This window comes from Bison bison, unplaced genomic scaffold (assembly GCF_000754665.1).
Source record: "Bison bison bison isolate TAMUID 2011002044 unplaced genomic scaffold, Bison_UMD1.0 scf7180017864317, whole genome shotgun sequence".
NCBI classification, from domain to species: domain Eukaryota; kingdom Metazoa; phylum Chordata; class Mammalia; order Artiodactyla; family Bovidae; genus Bison; species Bison bison.
In genome coordinates, this window is record NW_011494889.1 from 9,720,126 (window position 1) to 9,732,140 (window position 12,015).

A 12,015-nucleotide genomic window follows, 5' to 3' on the forward strand; every position below is an offset into this window, starting at 1 on the left:
GGGGGGGGGGGGGGGGTTAAGCTGGCATGGAGGAGCCACTTAGAGGCTCAGGACACAGCCTCTTGAACTCTGGCCTTCAGGTCCCATTATCCAGGGGACGTGGGATATTACGTTTCTGGACATGTTATGTAACCTGGAGATGGACAGGTGGGCTGGGACAGATGAGCAGCATGGGTCTGTCCTTGGGAGCTGAGCCTGGAGACTCATGTGCTCAAAATTACTGAGAAATGGCCAGAGGGTTATTTCATTTTGCTTCTCCCATCTGATGGACAGTGCACAAGAAAACCCTTTCAGAGAGAAGAGAGGCCACTGATGAGAGGAAACGGATGGTGCTTTGGGGAGGGATCAAGAATTCAAAATGAAAGCAAATAGGCAGATTTGTAGTCGTCTCTCCTCAGGAGCGTCTATGAAGCAATGTTTATATTCTTGACACTTGGCTTAAATATTGGCAGGTGTTGGCTTCTGTGGGATGATAGGTGTTTTGGAAGCAGGTTCAGACAAGCTTTGCCCACACATCCCGGGGGCTGGACTGCTTTGACAGTCTGTATCCTGCAGACTCATGGCAACAGCCGCTTTGTCCTGACTGTGTGGTGGGAAGGACAGAAAAACGCCTTTGAAAAGATCACTGGTGCGCCCTCCTTTGTGGGGAGGCCTGGCTTCCGCCTCAGAGGAGTGGGAACACCTTGCTGGCACCCTTGACGGAAGAAGGTGAGGACCGAGGGAAAGAGGAAGAGACCGGCTCTGGGGAAGGAAGCCGGAAGTGTTCTGAGTGTCTGGAGGCAGCCAGGGAGGAAGGGGTGGAAGCCCCAGAGGCGGGGATGGGGAGAGGGGTCGGGGTGGGATGGCTGGGGAGGTCAGAGAGGCCCACCTCTAACAGAGCTCCTGTGGCGGGAAATAGCCAACACATTCATTTTATGGCAGGGCCTTGGCGTTGAGTTTGAACTCGTTTTCTGCTCTGTGACCACCCTGTGTGGCCCTCACCCGGTAAGAAAAGTCTGCTCTACGTAGCAACCTCGAGTTAGTGTTTCTCTGGGGGAGTGACAGAGGGCAGGTGTGTGCTGGGTGGGCTGAAGGTGGCTGACGAAAGGGGAAGGGACGCACTCGGATCTGGAAGCTGGAGTGATGGGGGAAACGCGACCCCCAGATCTTCAGAGAAGCGGGGGAATTGGGTTCTAGATGTCGCAGGAAGGCAACAGGCCCTCTTGGAGGGCTAGGATTCACGTGAGGACAACCCTTCTGGGGACATCTGGGTGTTCGCTGAGTTCACTTACTCTGCTCTAGGGTTTAGGACTGAAGGTTATGAAGACATCATGCTAGAAGTCTCCAGATGCTCGGGTAGGAGGAACAGCCTGAGAAGCAGAGGGAGACAGGGCTGTGTGGAAAGAAGGGCTGGGCTTGGGGTGCAAGGGGAGAAGCTGGAGAAAGATAGTCCTGAGCTTTTCCTGGAGTGTGTCAACAGTTGCGACTGCACTTCTGCTGATGGTCAGGGTTTGGGGGCTGAACTCTCAGAACTCCAAAAGTGGGCCCCGGCCCAGCTGGTGGGCTTCACTTGGGAGCCCACCAGGCACGCAGAGCCTCAGGCTCCTCCCCACACGTGAGCGAGGACCTGAGCCGCAGGCTAAGTGTGAGAAGTGCTGTCCTGGAGGGGCGGTCCTTAGCTTCTACTCCCAGCGTCCTGGGGACTGGGAGCAAGCCTGCGCTTGTTTTGTTTCAACACAGGGATCCCTCTTGCTTCCCTCTGGGCTCTCTGCTTGAGTGGATTCCTCTTTTCCAGGATGCCTGGTCCCTGGCTTCTCTCTCTGCTCTGTGGTCTCTGCTGCTCAGCCACAGTTTCCTTTGCTGGGTTCTTAGCGCTCGACAATCCTTTAAACATTGGAGCATTCCAGGGCTCTGCTCTCTGCCTCTTATAGTCCCCTAGTTGAAACATCACCTCTGTGCCGATGGCTGCACACTCCTAAGTCCAGCCTGGGCTCTCTCCACGAGCTCCCTCATACAACTGTCTGCTGGGCTGTTTGCACTGGAACATCTGGCCAGCAGCTCAGACCTAACCCTCCCTGCCCTTGCCTTCCCCTTGGGGTAAGGGAGGTGGCCACCCCCTCCTAGTTGTGTGAGCCTGAAATCCAGCATCTGACCACTTCTCACCCTCTCCTGCCACCACCCGAGTCCTTAGAGTGGCCCGAGCCACATCCTTTCTGGACCCCTCGGCTTCTGTTCTCACCAGAGCAGCTAGAGTCAGTTCTTAAAAACGTAAGCCAGACCCCATTTTCCCCCTGCTTAAATCCTTCCAGTGACTTCCTGCCTTGCTCCCAAAACTTTGCCGTGGTCCGACAGTGGCCTGCGAGGCCCTAGAAGTCTGCCCACTCCCTCAGTTCCCTCCTTGACCTCCGCCTGCGACGCATCCCTCTCCCCGCCCCACCCCTGTGGGCACGCTGGCCTCCTCCCTGTGCCTTCAACATGTCAGGCTTGTCTGCCCCTTCACTGCTGTGGGTCAGGCTATGGGGCAAGCAGGGTTGCCTTTATTTCGTGACTTCTTTACTATCTTTTACTTCTACAAGAAGTAAAACTTCTTGTTCTAGTTCATTTTAAATTGAAGCGTAGGATATGTATTATGCTATGGTCTGAGGGTTTGTGTCCTCCCCTCCCCTCCATTCATATACTGAAATCTGAACTCCCAAGTGACGGTATCCGGGGATGGGGCCTTTCGGCGGTACTCAGGTCATAAGGGCTGTGCTCTCATGGATTGTAAATGGGATTAGTGTCCTTATGAAAGAGGCCCCAGGAAATCTCCCCAGACACGTCTGCCATGTGAGGATGCGAGGAGATGTCTGTGGCCGGCCAGGCAGCCCACATCCGCCCCTGCTTCCACCCTGATCTGTGATCTTCCACCTCCTGGGCTGGAAGAAGTCAGTTTCTGTGGTTGGTGAGCTGCCCAGTCTGTGGTATTTCAGGTTATAGAGCCTGAATGGACTAAGACATGTTACAACTTATTTATTTTATTTAACTCTTCCTGGAACAATGGGCATTGTAGCTATTTCTGATCATGATATCCTTGTACACATGTATTGTTTTGCCAAGTTCAATGATAAGAAATGAAACTTCTGAGTCAGAGGGTTTATGTACTTGCGATTGAAATGGGTACTGCCAAATCGCCTTACCAACTCCCATCAGTAATGTAGATAAAAATACCTGGTTCCTTGTATTCTTGGCAACACTTGTTCTTACCAGACTTTGCATGCACAACATTCAAAATGGGAATAAATAAGATTTTAAAAGGAAGCTCAATTGCATGCTTTTTTATCTGTTTCTCTTAATATTATACACAGTTCTTCATATTATTAAAACTCTTTATAACCATAATGATAGTAAATTACCCTCTTTTGTTCGATCATTTCCACTATCTTTTTAAATCTAATTTTTCATTTTAAACTTTTTATTAAAACTGAGTCTTTGCAATATATTTAAAATGACATATTCCACAGACAAATATTTAAGAGAAAACTTCTTTATGTATAATTATTGGCATACAAATTTAAGAACATATTTAAAACTAAGCTAAATATTTATATGTATATATAAATATAGCCAAGTTGGAAGTGGAAGTGAAAGTTACTCAGTCATGTCTGACTCTTTGTGATCCCATGGAATTTTCCAGGCCAGAATACTTCCCAAGAATTTTCCAGGCCAGATCTTCCCAACCCAGGGGTTGAACCCGGCTCTCCCACATTGCAGGCAGATTCTTTACCAGCTGAACCACAAGGGAAGCCCAACAATACTGGAGTGGGTAGCCTATCCCTTCTCCAGGGGATCTTCCCGAACCAGCAATCAAACCAGGGTCTCCTGCATTGCGGGCTGATTCTTTATCAACTGAGCTATCAGGGAAGCCCATCCAAATTGGATATATATCCAAATTCATATCAATGATCTGGAACACCTGAGTTTTAAGTTGTTGGTTTTCCAGATAGTGTGAAACACCTTTTATCCACTTTAGAAAGGACTCAGGCCATCTAGAAAGAATAACTTTGTTTAACAGACACTGTTTCCCAAAGATCACATAGAAGTCTTCAATGCAATTGCAATTTATCTTCAGAAGCTTCTTCCAAGTGGAAATCTGTCCGTTGATGTAAGGAAGGAGTCCCATGTAGCAAGGCGCTAAATAACGGAAACACGCCATCAGGAGATCAGATCAGAGAACCCTTTCACTGTTCATCCTAGAGAATGTTCTCCTCAGCCATGTTTGTAAATGCTGACTTGATATCATTTTGCATTGTTTTGTTTCCATCTTTCCCCATCTGCTTTCAGGGTTTTATTAGTGTACTCCACTTTATCTTCCAGTTTTCCAATCTCTTCTGTAAACAGTATCTGCCTTTCTGGAGGTCAAAGCTGCAACTGTGGAATCCAGTTCTGCCTGTCTTTGGTCTCTTCTTTTCCTGACACCCATTAACATTTCAGTGTAAAGCACACACTCACATACGACAGGAAGCAGGGCCTCTGAGAGGCCGGACATCTGTTTTCAGAGGTCTTACAGCGTTTGTCAGTGCAGCCGGCAGCACCTTGCAGAGTATCAGCCAGATCTCCTCTGATGCTGACCGCAGAATATGGATTGGGTCATATTCTTTCATCAAAATATTCCCTTTCTTTCTTGCAAATTCTCTGAGATGTCTTAATCTATCAAATTTATTTTCTGGCTGAATAGTTCAACAAAGTTATTCATTTCCTTGGATTCCTCGGGGCGACTTTTAACTCCTGTCATTGATAATGCGGCTGCTCTGTCTGCCCCATCCTGCTGAGTAATCTAGGCCCTTGCTTCTTTCGAGAAGAGAGTTGCCAAGCTTGTGCAATAGGAAAAACTTAAACGTCCTCATTAAATGTTAGAGTCGGATGATCAGCTACTTGGTTCAAAAATTTGTGCAATGCCTTCCTGCGTGTCTCAGCGATGTCACCATTAAAGCATTCCACCATTCCTTTCACTATAAACATTTCTGACAATGGTGGAATAATCAAAGTGGGTTGTTCTTCAAGTTTTTCTTTTAATCAAAGAAAACCTTGATAATGTCTCCTAACTTCGAATTCACTGGAGTCAAATTCCCCATGAGATGTCTTAGTAGTAATCCTGTAAGTAATAAAAGTTTCAATTGTACTAACATGGCTTTCAGGTTCATCAACTATAACGAAAAGAAGGAGTGTGCCTTAAATTTAATTTTTATTTTATATTGGAACATAGTCTATTTACAATATTGTATTAGTTTCAGGTATACAGCAAAGCGGTTCAGTTATACATATATCCATTCATTTTCAGTTTATTTTCTCACATAGGTTATTATAGAATATTGACTAGCATTCTTTGTGCTATACAGTAGGTCCTTGTTGATTATCTATTTTATATATAGTAGCTGCTGCTGCTGCTGCTAAGTCACGTCAGTCGTGTCCGACTCTGTGCGACCCCATAGACAGCAGCCCACCAGGCTCTGCCGTCCCTGGGATTCTCCAGGCAAGAACACTGGAGTGGGCTACCATTTCCTTCTCCAGTGCATGAAAGTAAAAAGTGAAAGTGAAGTCGCTCAGTCGTGTCCGACTCTTCGCGACCCCATGGACTGCAGCCCACCAGGCTCCTCCGTCCATGGGGTTTCCCAGGCAAGAGTACTGGAATGGGGTGCCATTGCCTTCTCCGGCAAGGATATGCTGATCCCAAACTCCTAATCTATCCCTCCTTGACCTTTCCCCTTTGGTAACCATAAGTGTGCTTTCAAAGTCTGTGAATCGGTTTCTGTTTTGTAAATAAGTCCACTTGTATTATCTTTTTAGATTCGACATGTAAGTCCTATCATATGATGTATGCCTCTGTCTGACTTACTTCACTTAGAATGACAGTCTCTAGGCCCATCCGTGTTGCTGCAAATGGCATTGTTTCACTCGGTTTTATGGCTGAGTGATACTGCATCGTACACATGAACTACCTCTTCTTTATCCCTTCATCTGTCCAACATTTAGGTTGCTTCCCTGTCTTGGTTATGATAAATGAACGTCAGGGTGCATGTATCTTTTCTAATTATGGTTTTCTCTAGACATATGCTCAGGAGTGGGATTGCTGGATCATATGGTGGTAGCTCTATTTTAGTTTTTCAAGGAACCTCTATATTGTTCTCCACACTGGGTACACCAGTTTACATGGCCACCTACAGTGTAGGAGGGCTCCTTCTTCCACTATTTTTTCTATTATAAACAACAGTCTAAAAGTTTGCTCTTATGGTATTTTTAACATTTTGAATAAGTTGCTAAGGACATATTGCCAGAAAATAAATTACTGGGTCCAAGTATACAAATATTTTTAAAGCTTTTAGTATATATTTCCACACTGCTTTCTAGAAGTTTTATTTATTTATTTCCTGCCACAACTCGAGAAAAACCGCTAGATTCCCCCGTCATCACGAGATGAGGCCCTTCTTTTCCTGCAGGGCCTAGAGAGCAATCCCTCTCAAAACTCCATAGGAGGCTTGACTCCCTTTAGGCCACTCAAAGGGCTCCAAGAGATACCCGTCACAACTTGAGGAGAGCAGAGCTCTTTGCTTCAACTCGAGACGAGGCCTGACTCCCCAGGTGAACCTTGAATGCAACCCCGAGATCCCTGTTGCCACTGGAGAGGAACACAGAGTTTCTGGACACAAGTCTAGATGAGGCCTATTTTCCCTGCAGTGACTTTCGAGGAATCCCGAGGTGCCCGTCACAACTCGAAATGAGACCTGACTTCTCCGAGGCAATACGAGCGGGACCCTGAGGTCCACGTCGCAACTCGAGAGGAACTCCAAACTTCCCGCCAAGCCTCTAAAAGTTTTAAAGGATAATTCATGCTCTTGTCCTCCAAGAGTGTTCCAGTGGAGGTTTTAAGGTAAAGATATGAGGGGAGCATGATTATGGTATCTTAAATTGTAGATCAGTTGGCCATTTCTGGGGCAGGAGGAGTGGATGCAGTCAGGTAGGATGAGGGATCAAAACTGGCTTGCTGGCGTCTGTGTGGACACGTGGGTGCTATTCAATGGCATTGGTAACAGGAGAAGGAGAGGTTATCTGGAATGCAGATGTGTTGGAAGTTCTTCTCTGACAGCACCTGCCTTTGTACTTGTTTCTTCTGCTCTTGCCTACCTGGTTAACTCTACTTATTTGCAGAGATTGACCTGAAATGACGCCTTTTTAAAGAGGATTTCCTGGTGTCCCCATCCTCCCACCATGAATTACAGCATCCCTCTGGCCTAGCACTCACAGCATAAACTTGCTATTTCTGACTTAGAAAAACAAAAACCAACCAACCTCTCTCTCTCACTAGACTGCTCTAAACTGCTTGAGCAGATGGACTGTTTGTTTCACTTCTGGGCCCCCAGCACCAAGCAGAGTTTGACATTTACTAAATGCTCATGATACTTATTTCCTTTCCTCTCTCTGCTTCTCTCCAGGGGAGAAGTGTTGTGGGACATAACTCTACCATAGAACCTGGAGGTTATTTCAAAGACGTCTTCCCCATGGCCTTGCTTAAATTCATTAAATTTCTCTTAGTCATTCCAAATTTTAGGGAAGAAATTACTGCCAACTGCTGGGGTGAACCATGGAAATTCTCTAAAAAGATGACATCTGAGCTAAAATTATGTCCTTTTTGATTGTATTCGTAAGCACTTGTGTGCCCTGGGAATATGCTTTCCATTTTGGCCTGTGTTCCTTTAAGGAATGTTCTTGTTGGGCAAGTATAAATCATATTAGCTTTATTGTAAATAGTCTTTATAAAATATGCTTTCATATTTGGCGCCTTGACAAATGTATGTAGTGACTCCATTACCCTTTCGTGCCCTGTGATCTCAAAAACCAGTTCAGAGGCAAATTGTGCGCATAAATGATTTGCCTTCTTTTAGGACTGAGCCTTCTGGTGGCCCTGAGCAGTTAAGTTCTGAGCCACCCTACTGCCTGTCTGATTACCTTGCTTTTACTAATGAGCAAAATACTTCATCCAAATGTCAGTGGATCTTTAATTCCATGCAAATGTCACAGGAAGAAGTTTGCCTTCTTGGAAAAAGATCCCACCTTGATAGATTAACTGTCTAGTTTATGATTCTCAGCTAAGCTCAGGTTCCAGTGGGTTTTTAATTTCATTATCACACCTCTCCTGTGCCATTATAAAGGACCTCTTCCAATTTCTGCTCTAATTACTGAGAAATTATTTACTTAAACCATTACAGTTGGCATTGGACATGGAAAACAGATATTGGTTTTTGTTTGCTTTTCTTCCCCATGAAGAAAGAAATTAAAAAAAAAATGAAAACTTATTTTCCATCTACCCTTCTTTCTTGATCCAGGAACATTTGAGATTATCATTAATGCTGGGCCATTTCTAACCTAGCCAACACAATTGTTGAATTTGTGGTTTTCAGCAGATTTGCAGTTTGGCTTTTCATCTTTGACTAATGATTGCTTTTAGGCCTTTGTGGCGTATTCATTTCCCTAACATTTTAAATAAATAGTGAAATGTCATGGAAACCAGAGCTTGTTTCTTTCTCCCTCTATGTGTGCGTCTGTATTGTTTTTCTTCAACAATGATTTCAGCCTCTATTTAGGAGTGTGAAATATATATATATATTTCATTCTTGGATGTTCTTTATGTACATTTGGCCTGGGCCATTATAATGGGCAGACTGACACAGATACCCAGGAACCTCCCAAGGAAGAGTTAGTGAGATTATGGAGAAAGAACAGTCATTTCAGTTACTCATTCACTTGTTTGTACATTTCTTCTGTGTGTTTTACTGAGGCCCTACTATGTGTCAAGAAGTAAGTCATATACTAGGTATGTCTTGATCACTCATCAAAGAGCCAGATAGGTGTTTGGCTGAAAGGGACAAGGATTAAATGAGTAAGGATGCCAATGAGCATGTAATTATAAGAGGTGCGTAAACGCTGGTTTTCAGTGGTGACATTCTTTCCTATCACCACCGATCTCATTGGAAAAGTCTTTTTGGAAGCTATCAGGTTCATGGTTGCAAATGTAAGTTTCCCAAAGTTCTAATTTCCTCTTGAAAGCTCAAATTTCATCATGTAGTAACAAGCACCGGCAGTTGTTTTCCTGGAAGTGACAAGCTCACTGCGTTCGTTTTTGGACAGATGCCTGCCAAACAGGCGCACGAAACGCCTAGTGCAACCCTTGAGCCCTGCATCCCCCAGGTGCTTCTTCTTGAGAAAATCGTTGCACTCTGTCGGGCAGCGGAAGTGCTGCTTGTGTACTTCCTGTTGGTCACTCTCTACGGCTTTACCAGGGCGTGTTTCAGTGAAACTGGCCTGTTAAGCATGCTTTGTTTTTATTATTTATTTTAGCTGTGAGTGTGTGATGAAGGACAGTGTGACCCCTAGGCTAGCTGGGTGCCTTCACTCCTGCAGAGGTGTCAATTTTACCCACAGTGATGGGGCTTCCCAAGTGGCTCAGGGGTAAAGAATCCGCCTGCCAATGCAGGAGATGAGGGAGACGTGGGTTTGATCCCTGGGTCGAAAGATCCCCTGGAGTAGGAAATGGCAACCCACTTCAGTATTCTTACTTGGAAAATTTCATAGACAGAGGGGCCTGGCAGGCTACAGTCCATGGGATCACGAAGAGTTGGACATGATGGAGTGACTGAGCACACACGTACGTGCATAGTGAGAAGGCAAATGTCTTAATATTGTTTAAAAAGTAGTTTTGACATCATGGACCGGCGAGGGGAGCACAGATCATGCTTTGAGGACCATGGCTTTAGTCTTTTATTCAACAAATATTTATTGAAAGTTTCCTGTGGACCAGTTCCTGGGAGAGATGCTCTATCCACAACTTCAGGGCATGCTCAGGTCTTCCATATCAAATAGCAACCAAAATTAACTGAGGAGGGCTTAGTCAAGGACTGTTTACAAAGGTGTGGCAGGATGAAGGGGAACTGACAAGAAATGATAAAGGCTGCAGGGCTGAGGCTCCCGAGGCAGGAGGGTGGAAGGGAAGAGTGTGGTTCCCAGACCTGGAGGGGCAGACCTCTAGAAGCTGTGTCATCAGGGGAGCGATACAGACCACCTGCCGGGAGTCCTCAGGGAGGTACCAGGGGAGTCCATATGGACTCCACCTCTCGCCTCCTGCCTCCAGTCCTCTGCTGGCACCTCCTCCTCCAAACCCAACTGGGAGCTGCAGGACAAAAGCGTCCGTGTTGCAGTTCATCTAGGTCAGCCTCTTAGTGCCAAGGGCCAGGCGAAGGAAGGGAGAGAATGGGTTTATTTATTGATTTATGGTTGCACCGTGCCACATGAGAGATCTTAGTTCTCTGATCATGGATGGAAACTGCACCCCCTGCATTGGAATCCAGAGCCTTAACCCCTGGATGGCTAGGGAAGTCTTGAGAATGGGTTTAGAAAGGAAAATGCAGATTATGAATTTGGCACAGAGCTTCATTTGTATCATTTTGTTTAATCCTGGAAACACAGTGAAGTATGTGCTAGGGCAACCTCATATTGCAGACAGACAAATTGAGGCTGGACACACGGTGGCTGAATGGTCAGGAGTCTGCCTGCTAATACAGGAGATGCGGGTTTGCTTCCTGGGTTGGGAAGATCCCCTGGAGAGGGAGATGGCAACTCACTCTAGTGTTCTTGCCTGGGAAATCCCATGGACAGAAGAACCTGGTGGGCTACAGTCCATGGGTTTGCAGAAGAGTCGGACATGACTTAGTGACTGATATGGAAAGCAGCAGCCGTGGTAAGCTCTTGATTGCAACTAGCCCCCGATCCAGACCCAGACCTAACCCTCTTAGCCCCTCCACCACATGCCTGGTAAACAGGCAGGCGAGAAGACAGCAATATGGGTTTCCTTCAGGGAGCTGTTACACGGAACAGCTGAGCAAGTAAAGCTATGTGCTGAAAAGTCCTTGTTCCTTATTTACAAGACTCCACACTGCCTTCCTGTTCCTCCCAGTGACTATTCTTCTGGCCAAAGACTCCACAGACAGGGCAAGACAGGGCAGGGCTGAGCCCCAACTCACAGATGTGTCCAGCAAGCTGCTGGGGAGTCCTCGTTGGGTCCTACAAGAAGCCATCCCAGAAACCAACCCCTCCCCGGCTGTCCCAGAGACTCCTCACCCAGGACACAGGGAACATCTTGATGAGTTAAATGAAAGCAATAACATAATCAAAACAGTTTCAAACTGCCCGAGTCCTGGGGGAAAGGAAACAATATTTCAGGAAAATTGGACACCTCATAATTCATTCCTTTGCACAGTCATTAAATTTAAAAAAAAATCTAAAATAGGATGTAGACTTCCTAGAGGATTTTCTTGAAACTTAAAAACTCAGAGTTCTAAACTGGACTGTCTGTTAAAGCTTTATCAATGCCATTGGAGGGTTTTCATGATTTAGGATTTTTAGATCTGTACCTGCCAAAATTATCTTCTACAGATATTACCACCTATGTGTATAAGGTGAAATGCCACTTCTCTGATTAATGGCCTGAAGCTTTGGGTTATCTACATGTGCTCATATGGACTGTTCCATGCATACTTTGCAGTGATTCCCATCCCATAATTTCAGCACCAAGCCTTATTTCAGGGCAATATCAATAACATATATCCATCAAATTGAAAGTCAATTCTCTCTCTTTCAAAAGGAAACATAAAGTTCATGTGCCAACACATGAGCCAGCATACACAGCACTTCCACTAAAAAGTTTGATGAGGCCCAATTAAATCCCTACTCTCAGGGAGCGGTCACTGCTAAGCTGAGTGACCAGAGCTGTGCTGGGGGAAGTCCAGAGAGCTGCGGTGCCACAGAGAATCTGAGAAGCTGCCTGGAGGAAGTAACATCTAAGCTGAGGGCTGAAAAATCAGATCAGGATGAGATAGAGAGCTGGACTCTAAAGAAAGCTGAGTGCCAAAGAATTGATGCTCTTGAACTGTGGTGTTGGAGAAGACTCTTGAGAGTCCCTTGGACTGCAAGGAGATCCAACCAGTCCATCCTAAAGGAAATCAGTCCTGA

General features: G+C 45.8%; 1 protein-coding gene and 1 pseudogene across 1 annotated transcript in view; one reads left to right on the forward strand and one right to left on the reverse strand.

Moving 5' to 3' along the window:
• Nucleotides 1-12,015, forward strand: part of LOC104997942 (chromosome unknown open reading frame, human C17orf67) — a 29,825-nt gene that overhangs the window by 6,682 nt on the left and 11,128 nt on the right. The window lies entirely within an intron of this gene.
• The window catches only part of LOC104997946, a 21,722-nt pseudogene that overhangs the window by 4,075 nt on the left and 5,632 nt on the right, over nt 1-12,015 (reverse strand).